Source organism: Furipterus horrens, unplaced genomic scaffold, assembly GCF_987537825.1.
Source record: "Furipterus horrens unplaced genomic scaffold, mFurHor1.1.pri manual_scaffold_2, whole genome shotgun sequence".
In the NCBI taxonomy this organism is placed as follows: domain Eukaryota; kingdom Metazoa; phylum Chordata; class Mammalia; order Chiroptera; family Furipteridae; genus Furipterus; species Furipterus horrens.
Genome location: NW_028327172.1, coordinates 70,688,068 through 70,701,810, shown reverse-complemented (window position 1 = coordinate 70,701,810; position 13,743 = coordinate 70,688,068).

The window sequence follows — 13,743 nt, the reverse complement described above, 5'->3', positions numbered from 1 at the left end:
GGATTTTTAGCTGAGCACCCTTCAGAGAATAAAACTAGAGAGAGAAGAAAAGTCTAAAGGGAACCATCTGGGAAGGCAGCTGGAACTCTGTCAAGTAATGAAATTGTGCGTGCATGCACATGTGCATGTATACCTGTGTGCATTGCTTTCCTGCAACAATAAGGAGTGAAGCCTTTGTTTTCTTCTCGGGACAGCAAGGAAGTAGGGAGGTGGGGAGATTTTAGCTTGGAGGTAGAAGAATAAGAGGCCATGAAGAGGTGGGGAAAATGGGCCTAGCTTCTTGGGTGCGCTGTAGAGAAGGAAGGAGACTTAGAGAGGCCTGCCTGGGTCTAAAGGGAGCGGGAGACTGAGCTACCATGAAAGCTTCGTGCTATTACTCATCCAGTGTGGACAAGAGGGACTTCTCCTCTCTCTCCACAGCATAACCAGAACTGTGGAGTGAGACCATGGTGTCTGGAAATGCCCTTAGTAGGGGGCTGTGTGGCAGGGACTCTGCCTGCCTCCTGTGAGGGCTTCTGATTGAAGATGGGGCTCGGCAGTGAGTTACATAGTGTCTCTGGGGACGTGGGACTTGCTGTTGGTGAAGGAAAACAATCAGGCCTGTGGATGGAGAAACCTCTGTAGTAACTAGAGTTATACAGGACTCTTGCAGCACCTGAGGTCAAGAGTTACCAAGGTTGAAGTCACTGCAGTGAAGGGCACAATGAAGGGAGTTCAAGCCACTGAACTGGATCCTCAGACTGGCTGCCCTAAAGCAGAGGCGTTGGGATGAAGCCCTGGTCCTGAATGCTTTACAGCTTTGTGCTTGGGGTTTTCCCCCTGCTTCCCCTCTGTCACTGCAGTTTTGCACCTTCTTGCCACTTCACTACTCCCATCAGTAAGCCCTGGGCCATGAGGCCTGCTTCAACGTGGCGGCTGTGACAAGTGAGTCAGTTTTCTGGATCCTGAGCCACTCCCTGCGTGGACGCTGGCTGCGCGGCCATCTGCCCTGACCTGGCTTCAGAGCCCAGATGCTTCCCTTCCTCTGAAGGGTGACTCCCTGGAAACCTGACTCTGCTTGTCCATTACAAATGGCTTCTTGTCCTTGGTATGGGAAATTCTAGGAAGACTGTTACTCTGGATAGTGATAACCAGTCTATATGTTATTCCTTCCCTGTCACCTCACCCACAGCCTCTTATTTTTCTTTTAATGGTGAAGTGAATAAATGATGATCTGTTGATGTGGCTTTCCTTTTTCTCGCCATCCACGAACTCAGTACACTGACACACCTACTCTGCATGCACATGTGCAAAGTAGATTCTGAAGCGTGATGTGTTTAGTAGAGCAAACTTTCCCGTGGTCGCTGTTTTTACCTTTCCAGCTATTAGTTTGATGGGAGAGCCAGACTTAGAGTCAGAAGAATGGCATTGGAACCCGCCTTTGCCACTTTCTAGTCAGGTGACCTTCAGCAAAACATCATTAATTTTCTCCAAGCCAAAATTACAACGCAAGCATTTTGCGGGATGTAAATGTGGCAGGCATGTAGGAGGTGCTTGGTTAAGCAGGATGGACGTTCGTACGCTCTCCCTAACTCCAGGGCAAGCACAGGCTAACGACATACTTTCTTATTTTCTCTTTCTATGGTGCTAAGTTCTACTGTTACTCTTGTCACCATCCCCATAGGTTTGCCCATTATTTTTTTAAATTAATAGAGCTTATATTATAGAGTACTTCACAGAAAAGTTAAGCTGAAAGTACAGACAATTCTCATATACCCCTGCCTCCTCCACCAAAATCCACACCTACTTAGTGCATGTATTACAATTGACACATCATTAACCTCCAAAGCCCATAGTTTACATTAGGGTTCATTTTTGGTATTAAACATTCTACGTGTTTGACAAATGTACAATGACATGTATCTGCCCTTAAAATACCATACAGGATAGTTTTGCTGCCTATAAATCCTCTGCCTACTCATCTCTCCCCCTGACCACCACTGATATTTTTACCACCCCCACAGTTTTGCCTTTTCCAGAACACCATGTAGTTGGAATCATACAGTATGTTATCTTTTCAGATTGACGTATTTCACTTAGTAGTAATATGCATTCAACATTCCTCCATGTCTTGTGGCTTTATTTCCTTCTTCTTTTAAATCCTTACCCAAGGATATGTTTTGTTTTGTTTTTTATATATAGAGAAAGAGGGTGGGTGAGAGTGAGAGAGAGAGAGAGAGAGAGAGAGAAAGAAACATAGATGTGAGAGAAATATCTATCTGTTGCCTCCGATACACGCTCCTACCAAGGACTGAACCCAAACCCAGGAATGCAATCTGACTGGGAATCGAACCCATGACTCTTTGGTGTGTGGGACAAAGTTCCAACCAACTGAGCTACCTGGCTAGGGCTATAGCTCATTTCTTTATCTTGCTGAATAATATTCTGTTGTGTGGATATACCACAGTTTATCCATTCACCTACTGAAGGACATTTGGTTGTTTCCAAGTTTTGGCAGTTATGAATAAAGCTATTATAAACATCCATGTGCATGTTTCTGTAAGTTTTCCCATATCATATGGTAAGACTATATTTAGTTTTGTAAGAAACTTCCCAACTATCTTGCACCCATTATTTTTACTGCTAGAAAATTAGTTATTCCTTTTTCCTCATGATCTACCATGTAGTATTTGTACAAAAGGTCATACATGCTCTTTTGCAAATTCCACTTCTTGTTGTCCTTGGCTGGGCTGCAATGTTACCAAGGCAAAGTCAAGATGTCATAAGTAGTTAGGAGCCAAAGGCCCAACACTGATTCAGACTCCTACACTGACTTGTTGAGTAATCTTTCCATAAATCAGCTCTTTCCTCTGTATCTCCACTTCCCCATTGAGTCCAAGGGAGCCCTCAGCCGCATCGCACCTGTGCTGGAGTTTGCACACAAGTTCAGACCAGTGTGAGCATAATTATCATTATTATAAGACAAAATTCATAAGATGAACATTAAAAATTGTACTTGAATGCAACTTGGAGACTGGTGTTTGGATCTTGGGATTCCTCTAAGATATATAAAAGGTTTCAGTCATGGATTTGTCTGCCTACCTGGCCACAATGAATTATTTGCAAAGATTAACCATACATCAAATCAGTTCCTGCGTGTGTAAGGAATCCTTTTCAGATATTTAGAAATAGCTTCACGTGATATTTATTTCACTGGATTGTGGCTGTATATGGGTTCAAAGTTGCCTTTTCCCCCAGTGTTGGTGTTACCTTTCATCACTTTAAATAGGAAAGCACAAACAGTTGCTCAGAATTGGCTACAGAGATAAGCGGAAAGAAAACCCATCTGAGTTGAACAGAAGCCTGGGGAGGAGCAGCCCTTCACTCCAGCTGCCTTGCGCATCCTGCTCTGAGCACCAGTCTCTCAGACTGAAATTCCTCACGTGCTGGCGTTGCCCTCCTTGCCACCAACTTGCTGTGACTGTGGCGCAATAGCGAGACCTCCTATTATTATCCTAGTATTGTTTTGGTGGATCCATCTCAGGGAGAACACAAGAAGGGCAGAACTAAGCACCGTGGGGCAGGGTGTCATTGTCAGAGGTGCCACCCTACAGAAGCATAATGTTTGTGTTGCTGGGTTTCTGCATTTTTCTTACCTTGCCTCTAGTATGCTGGCGCCCAGTGTCTTTGTGCCCTCATTGTTTCTCCCTCCTCCCCAAGAGGACTGCATCCAGGCCTGTAGACACAGAGAAGATCTTTTCTCGGCCCATCCCTCAGACCCTCTGCTCAAAAGATTCACATTGTGTCTGTGTATTTCAGGGCCCATTCATTCATTCATTCATTCACACATGCTAACTGAGCACTCACTGTGTACCAGGCACAGTTCTTCTAATTCGGGACACAACAGTGAAAAAGACAAGGTTTCAAGTCCCTGGGAGCATTATAAGGAGTGATATATAAAAACATGTCAAGTAGTCATGAGGGCTGTGAGGAAAAATAAAATAGCACACGTGCTGCTATATTCGATAGGGTGGACCTTTGGGGGATATGGTCTTGGTGTCCACCATGTGAACATGGGTGTTGGGGGCATCATTATAGGCAGAGGGACAACATGTGAAAATGCCCTGAGGTGGGCTCATCCTTAATGGGCTCACAGACTAGCAAAGTGGCAAAGTGGATGAAGAGTAGAAATGAGGGACCAGGAGCTGAGGCAGGGCTCTGGAGTAGGGGACGGGCACAACGTGTCTGACCCCAGTGAATGCGTACCCCTTCAGGAAACCCCTGAGTGACCGGAGCTATTGGTGTGTTAGGTAAGCTGGGATGGAGGAATTCAGGGACCACAGAGCCTTGGAAAGCATGTATAACTCACAGCCATCCCTGAGAACCGCTCTGTGTTTCCTAGCAAGCACAAATCCTGAGAGCCGGAGCTCTCTTTGATTTGGTTCCCTGTGGCATCAGCTAACACGGCATGTATTTGACTCAGCAGGTACTTTGGACTTGAATTAGATGGGACTTGGGTGGATGCAGCAGGTCTCTGGCAGTCACTAAATTGACAACAGCCATTTCAACTATTTATAAGTCACCTCAGTCAATATTCTGGAATTTTGCAGAGACACTTGGCTCCTGGGGCGTCTGCAGTAGGAATTCTCTGGAAAAACAGCTACCAGGGGAAAGATCAGGTGAAAGAGTTGAGCAGGCAACAGATTTAGAGTGTGAGGCTATGCACAGAAAAATCTGGTCTCCCGATAAAGATATTATTAAGGAAAGAGCTAGAATCAGGAATTTGCAAAGATATCAGGATCCATTCCCTGTGAATATCAAAGGTCCACTGAGTGCATTTCCACTATCTGAGAAACTCCTTAGGAGTGAGGTGGCCTAACCTCACCTCGCTCGTGATATCACTGACTGTATTTACAGATGACCCTCTAGGACCCTAAGAACTTTATTTTTACCTATGGTTTATCTCATGGATTAAACCAGAGTCATATAACTTGTTACTGTCTTTCTTTGTTTTCTCTGTACAGTGAGGATTCAATGAATATTGTTGATTGAAGGAATACATTCCAGGAAACCACCAATAGAAATGAAAAAGGGGTTAGCATTATAAGAAACAGCTAAGGTCAATGAAAAGTTCGTACTATGGCATTGGTGCTTTCACACTAATTATCTGTTAAAATAAGATATCCAGATCTAAGCTGAGGATTGAAACAACTTGCAGAGCCAGAGAATAAACTGTTTCTCATATTTCAATACAAGACCTTCATTCATTCACTCAACAGATATTGTTAAGCATCCTTGCTGTACCAGGCACCATATTAGATGCTAAGGATACAACATGATATGGATTTACCATCTGCTTGGAGAGACAGGCAAGCAATTAGGCCGTTTCGCCACGCCATAGATTCTTCTCAGCAGCCATAACAATATCCAGGCTCTCCCCAAGTGGATGGTTTAGAGCTTCTAATTAGATGTATCTTTAAGTTCAGGGCCAAAGCCCTGATGGGGCTCTCGAAGGTGTTCCAATCTGTTCCTGGACTCATGGCAGTCCTCTGGTTGTTTTTTCTCAATCATGTCTGATGAATGGACACATGCCAACTTTGAGGGAATCATGACTGCCCCAGGCATCTGCAGTCCCTCCCTGCCAGTTCTGCAGGTACAGGGGGGCTGCCTTTGAATGTCCCCATTGGCTGGTTCACTCTTGGAAGCGAGTGTGGCTTACTGTAAGATCCCTCCCTTCCTCTAACCATGCCATGAACAGTCCTTGGCTCCTTTAGGAAGCTGGGTCACTTAAATGACATTTCTTATGTTCCATTCTGTCTTCTAACTGTCTACACCCCAGCTGCAGACTGAATGCAACTCCTCCCCCATAGTCATATATTGAAACCCTAAATCCCCAATGTGATGATTTTTGCAGGTGGAGCCTTTGGGAAAGGAATAGGCCATGAGGGGGAGCCCTCATCTATGGGATTAGTGCCCTTCTAAGGAAACACACACAAGATGATCTCTCTCTCCACCGTGTGAGGATACAGCAAGGGAGCTTTCTGGATACCATGGAATCAGCCCTCACCAAGAACCCCACTGTGCTGCCACCTTCATCTTGGACTTTCAGCAATAAGGGTGGTGGCAAAGATCAAATGTGGTCATGCAAGTAAGACATTCTGAGCAGTAACCGACTTGAGGTAAGAACAAACGATTACTTCACATCTTGAAAATTTTTTTAAATTAACTTTATTACAGTCTTTGGTAAGAAGCACACACCAGTCTGGTTATTATTGATCTTTTTATTCTTACTTATTTTGTATTATTTTCATATTATTAGTGTTGTTATTATTATTATTATTGAAGATTTTATTTTTATTTATTTTTAGAGAGAGCGAAGGGAGGGAGAAAGAGGGGAAGAGAAACATCAATGTGTGGTTGCCTCTCTCGTGCCCCCAACTGGGGACCTGGCCTGCAACCCAGGCATGTGCCTGACTAGGAATTGAACCAGCAACCTTTCAGTTCACAGGCCGGTGCTCAATCCACTGAGCCATACCAGCCAGGATTATTTTTATTATTTTTATTACTGTTATTACTTTCAGAGTCATTCGGAGGTGAGAGTCCTGAAATCTTCCCTGCTAAAGGACTAGAAAAGAGAATGACAAAGGAAAAGGGCTGTAGCTTCTTGTCACTCAAAGTGCAGTCCAGATGTGAAGCATGGACATCACCTTTGAGTTTGGTAAAAAAGCAGAAGCTCAGACTCAAAATCTGCACTTCAGCTAGATCCCAGGTAAGTCACAGGCCAGTGTTGGGTTGAGAAGCACTGTTCTAGCACATTGGTTCTCAATCCACTGGAATCGCATTGGAAACAGCCTGGATGCCTACTATCCTTCTCCAAATTTCCATTTTATCTGGCAGGAGGACAAAACGTCCACAGCTCTCTGGGTGGCGCCTCTGTGTGATCAAGTTGAGAAGCACCTACCTAGCTCTGCTCCATGGAGGGTGAGGCTGCAGAAGTGGATGGGAGTTTAGTTTAGTTTAGTTCAGTCACTGTCAGTGAGAGTTCTAGTTTGTTTTTTCTCTTCAGGCCCAGTGGAAGCACAAAGGGACATGGAGAGGACACATTCTTCTCTCCCGCCTCCACCATTCCTCAGTCTTCATTCCAGCTAACGGGACACGTGACAAGGCTCTGGGTAGGCTTCTTGGCCACCGTTTCTGCTTCTCTTTGTGTCAGGTCACAGTGTCCAGGCTGTGTGGGTTGGCACTGTTTCTCTCAGTCAGTCCTGTGCAGAAGGGGCTTGGATCTTCTGAGGTGGGGGTTTGAATTTTCTTGAAATGGGGTCCTTCGCCTTCCTTCATCCCCTGCCCACTGTACACAGTGGCACCCATAGGCTGCTTGATTAGAGAAAACCCAGCCAGAGAGCTGACCGTTCCTGTGTGCCCCTTGATCCCTAGTGGAAAGTTCACATTCCCACCAGGTTCTAGCGAATTATCTAGATGAGTATTGCTGTCAAGGTGACGTCTCACACCTCATCGTGAGGTCAAGGGCTCTCAGCAGGGCCAGCCTACTATTTTGTGGGAATCAGGAGTTGTCAGTTCCTGAATTTTCAAAAGAAGCTGCAAACTTGGAACTTAATGCAAAAAACAAAACAAAACAAAAAAACCCTTAAGATTTTAAAATGTTGGCTGCTAGTTCACAAAATTTAAGAGCCCTGTTGGCTAAATAAAATATTTCCAGAGGCCAGAGTCGGCCCATTGACCTCAGAGATATGACCCCTGTTCTAAACTTCATTTGGGTTGCCAAGTTTCGGTGAGCCCGTGGCAGCTAACCTAAATGATCTTGGAGCTCCCCCAAAAGGTGTGACACCATGAGTTCTCTAAGTCACAAGGCCAAAGGTTTGTAACTCAGGTGACTTGTTAGTTAGGTGGACCCTCTGCCAAAGGCACACCTTTCATATGTCTAGGCCAAAGCATAGCTGTTCCTTCTATGGTCACACTGGACCTCTGCCTGACCTGGGGCCAGATATCGTAGGAGTTGTGCAGAATACATCATATTTCCCCAGGACAGCAGATCAGAAGGAAAGAGAGAAGGATGTACACTCTCAGCCTTCTCTCTCCATCCCCCTTCTCCCTCCCTGAATCACAGACTGTCCAGCATTTGACAGAGCTCCTTGTTTCCTGCTGCCACATCTCTCCTAGTGACCGAATGTTTCTCCCTCAATGTGCTCTTTATACAAGATGATGTGACTATGTTTGTGGCTAATATTAGACTTGCAACAGATGCTCTGGGTGCATGTGGAGCAGATTAGTAAAGCAAAGACAAAGGCCTCAAATACCCAGTGACTTTAATAGCAGACCTTGCTGCAAGGGGCAGGGGGCTCCTGTCATGTGAGGCAAGGTGCCCGCTATAGGCCAGGGAGAGATCCAGAAACTGAGTCCACAGTCTAGATAACTTTGGAAATGTAGGGAGAGCTCTAGGGGGAAGCCGGCAGGGGGCATGAAACATTAAGATATAGCATTTTCCTGTGAAGACAAACAGCAATACTAAAGTCTGTGGTGAAAATGGCAAGTCATCAAGACCCCACTGGTGGCTGAAATTAGGACCCCGGAGAACCAGATAGCAAGTCTAGTGGGACAGGAGATAGTTCAATGAACATGGCTGATGTCATCATTCTCTGCTCTTTTTTATTTTTCTCAGTAAAATCCCTTTTTAGACAAATTAGAGAAGGGTAATCACACACTAGCAATCTCTTGGGTTTTAGCATGAACCACTGGGAGGTTTTTAGCCTCTCTCTTGTCTTCAGAATGCTCTCATCTCACCTCTGCTAGATACTTTAAGTTTTTTAATATCTATGTGTTTTTTTTCCTCCAATTTTTACTTAGTTGCCTGAATCCTGTGGAAGTTAATGTGTACAGTGTGGTAGAGATCGTGTCTGACTCTGTTTCCTCCCACACATGCCACATTCTAAGACATTGTCTTACTGAGCTTTTTCTGCCCACAGCGATTCCAAGGCTAGCTGAGACTTGGTCAAAGCCAATGAATCAAGAATCTTTAAAAATTGGAACTGTTGTAACAATATAATCAATAAAAAACATTATAAAAAAAAAAAAAAAAAAAGAATCTTTAGTCTCAGGCGGGTTGTGCTGAAAGGTTCTGTGCTCTGAAAGTCCTATCTTGATTTGGAATTCAATTGTCAAGTGGAATCCTGCAGCTAACCTGTCTATAAACTAAATTTAAACATTTTTTGAAAATAAAACCAGAGCCCTAAAATACCTGTTTTAGAAGCTCCAAATTTTTATAATTATGATTTTTTCCCTCCTTTAATGAGAATCTGGTCACCTACCTATTAAAAAACTGCATAAAAAATGAACTAGCATTTACTGAGTTTTGCTACAGGTTAAGTGCTTCACAGTGACTATTTCATTTAATTCTCTTGTCAACAGTCTGAGGTAGGTATTATTATCCCCATTTTTCAGATGAGGGATTTAAGGCTCAGAGAGTTCCAATAGCTTATAAGTGGCAGGGGTTTTAAACCAAAGTTTTCTGATGCTCAAGCCTGTGCTGTTTCCATTTATCTGCAATTTTTGGAGATTTTATACAATTTCCAGAAGCTGTTATTACATGCATACTGAGATGCACAGACAGAGATAGGACTGAGTGTTTTCCTTAAAATTTTCTAGTGATAAAAATAAACAGAAATTACTTTAAATTTATAACTGATTACAATGAAATGGAGACTTGGGCAGATGGATTTCTGAAATAAATATTTAAAGTTCTCTGTTGAAAATAGACATAACCTGGTAGCTTAGACTGTGAGTTCCAGGACAGCTGAGACCATGTTCTATTCACTGCGTGTCCCCAGCAATTAGCACCGAGTCTGGCCCACAAGGGGCACTCAGCATTTGTTGAATGAATGGATAAACTCCTCTATTCCCATCAGTATTTGGAAGAAAGAGACCATACCATCTACTTAATTTAAAAAGACTTGCTTCATTCACTAAGGAGAGTGTTGTCTTCAGTAATATTGCCATAGATTGATTGCTCATGACCCCCAAATTCATGCATTGAAACCTGGTGTGTGACTAGGGTATTTAGGCCAGACAGTGGTGCCCTCATGAAATGGACTAGTGGCCTTACAAGAGGCCCCACAGAGCTTTCGTTCCCCATCTGCCATGTGGAGACACATGTCTATGAACCTGGTGGGCTCTTACCAGACACTGATTCTGCTTGCACTTCTATCTTAGGCTTCCCAGAACTATAAGAAACACATGGTTGCTGTTTGTAAGGCACCCAATCTATGACATATTGTTTCAGCCTGAAAGGAGCATGACAATACTAAATAGTATTAATAGGGGTTAGGCAAGAAAGCCAAGCCAGGCAGTTTATCCACATCTGGAGAAGCGAGACTTGGGTCATCAAGCTTCATCAGAACCTCCACGGATCATAAGATGCACCATTATTTTGCATACCACTGAGGCAGTTAAATTATGCCACACTCAATTGCAAAATTCACTTTAATTTTAGAGATGCATTTAATACTGAACACTGGGAGGTAGGTTCTGTCATTATCCTCAATTTATAGATGAGAAAATTGAGGCACACAGAGGGTTAACAATTTGTCCAAGATCATACGGCCAGTAAGAGGACTTGGCATTTGAACCCATACAGTCTAACTTCAGAGTTCAAGCTTATAACTACTACATTATTCTCCTTATCAATATGGAAAGCTAAAAAAGTTTCAGAAAAATTATTTTTAAATTTTTATTTATTAACTTACTTTTTATTGACACATATCAGAAAAATTGTTTTAAATATGTCTGTACATGAAGGGACTCAAAGTTATCCCTGCCCAAAGTAATCCTCTAACATCTGGACAAATATGCAAAGACAGTTGAACAACCAGAAATGCCCAGTAGTTCTGTGGGCCAGGTGTCTTTTTGAGTGCAGGCTGCGGGGAGAGAGTGCGTAAATGCACACACACGTGCTTCTTCTAGGGGAACGGAAGTTCTCTAATATTACTTTTAGACATCCTCCAAAGCGTGGCTTTGCTGGAAAGAAGGCAGCTCTGCCCACAGTTTCAGTTGAGCATGACTCAGCCTCCTGTTGGCTTCAGTGTCAAATCCCTTTCCACTCAGAGGCCTTCAGCCTCGCACTAGAGGATGTGAGCCAGGCATGCTTTCTTAGGTTCATTCATTATCAGGAGAATAAATCAGGCATTCTAACCAAACTGGAGCCACTCCTCAGCCTCCTCACCTCTCCTAGTAATTTGAGTTTTACATAAGTGCTAGATAATCTACTGAGAGGAGAGATAAAGGAGTAGCTTCAGGTGCTTGGAAATTAATTGTTATTCATGTTTATGAGCCATTATTTCAACATATCTTATCACTAAGTCTGACTTTCTACCATTCCCATTGTCTTTCCAGAGCTGCTTCTCCCCAGATTAGTACAGGCGACCCTTCTCAGCCCTCATAGCATATAGTACCTCCCTTAGAGAGACTTCCCACACAGCATTGTATTTGCTTGTCTGTCTGTCTTCCTACCTACTGCAAGTTCTGTGGTGCAAAGGTCTGTGCCAGTTTTGTACCGGAATGCAGCTGGATACAATATGAAGTCTCTGTTTCAGAAGGTGCTGGCTGCAAGCAAGTTCCCAGCCTTGCCTTCCTGTTGTAAGGCAGAGCAGCTCACAGAGGTTACCCATGACATCCAATGAGAGGCGACCAGGCTTAACTTTGCTTCCCCTGAGTAACGGATTTTAGCATAATGGCTAGCTCATGGTGGATGTTTTTAAAAAAGTGTTTTGAAAATAAATGAACAAATTAGAGCGTGAAAGTCTAAGTGAAGTTACATGGAGAAAGGTTTTTTTCATTCATTCATTTATTCATTCTTTCACTAATTTACTGTATTGAATACACTATGTTTGTGTCTAAGGGAAAGGGTAGTTGATTAGATGCAGAGGACATAACGGCTAATAAACACCCTTAACCTCACACAGGGCAGGAGGAGAAAAGCAGCGAGGGCGAGGGCGTACTTGTCAGGAAGGTGGGTGACCTGAGGAACTAATGTTTAGTTAATGTTGAGCTGCATTGTGAAAAAAAAAAAGAAAAGATATCTAAAAGTAAATGAAAGACGTGAAGGGATGAAAATGTGCAGTGAGAATTTCAGGCCAAGAGAAGTAGTTTATGGTGCAAAGGTTCAGGGACAAGAGAGCATCGTACATTCAAGGAACTACAGGAGCACAGAGGGCCCGGCTGGGGTGGCAGCAGATGAAGCCTGGGAGGGAGGGGCCAGATCTCAGTGGTCTGGGGCTCAGTTGGAGAGTGGAGCTTTATCCGAAAGTGAATGGAGAGTGATTGAAGGGCTGTATCAGTAGGATGACATCATCAGATTTATTTGAGGAAGTCACTTCAGCTGGAAAACGGATTGGAGGAGACGAAAGGATAAAACCTGGGATGAGAGATGAGGATGCTTGGTTGCAGGTGGTGGCAGGGATGCCCTTGGCATCAGAGGGCTGAGGCAGTGGAGGGGGGGGTGCTGGTAGCTACTTAGCTCATGTTTCAAGCAGCTTGGGAAAGAAACAACCAAACCACAGAAGTAGAAGTAGAATGACATATTTTCCCAAATCAGCCATTACTTTTCCTTTGCTGAAGGCTGTTGACAGATATTCTTTGGACTGGCATGGGTGTGAATGCAGAGGCCCGGGAGGATCTGGTTTGAAACCTCTGCCCCTGTGAGAACAGTCAGTGGAACAGGAAAGGGGCTAGAGGCAAGAGATAGCACTGAATTATCGATGGACTATGTGTTGTACATAAAGATGCAGCTGAACACAATCTTCTCTGGAATGAGCAGTCAGCAAATAATAAAATTAGATCAAGGAATTCCCACCCTGTAGTGTGTTCCAGAATCTTGGCATGAGGACATTTGTACTTTGCAAAAGTATGTTCAACATGACAATAATTTTATCTTTGGAAGGCAAGTAAACAAAAAGAACCTCTGTTGTCTTGTGCTATAAAGGAGATAAGGCAGACAAAATTATCCTGGCTGTGGGATGTGCAAAGGTTCTGTGTGCATATATGTGTCGGGGCCTGGGGGAAAACCATAATCTGCCTTAGGAGTCAGGGGTTGGCGATGAGTGGCAGAGATATTTGTGCTTATCTAAACTATCCACAAAGTTTGAGAAAGTGAGTTAAAGTCATATATTTTAAATTATAAAAACCAATAATTAATTTTAATTTTTTTCATTTGTTAAAATATACTATAAGCATCACATTATTCATTTATTACTCCAGACTCTGTGGTAGCCAATGGGGTCTAGAGACTAAGACATCGCCCTTGTCTGCGGGAACACATAGTAAAGAAGACAGACACAGGGATGATTAATGTCCTAACATTATAACCACCATAATAGAAGCACTTACAAAGAACACAGGGAGAAGAGGGATTGATTTATAATTGTTTATACAGTTCTTTATAGTTGACAGCATGAATCAACATTGGGGAACACATATAACCCCATATAAATATAAAAAGCCCTATAAAATCTACAATCCTCACAGCCTCCTAGGAGAGGCATCATCCTCATGAGAGGACATAACTGAGGTCTACAGGGTGAGATGACTTGCCTGAGATACATGTACTGGACGACCAAGGTCATCAACCCCAGATCAAAGAGGACTCCACGTCCAGCTAGCCTCTTCTGTGACATCACATAAAATGTGCCTTTAAAAAAATTAAGATCCAAATTTAGTTTTCATTTTAGGAACCAAGCCTAGTCAACAATTTCAGGA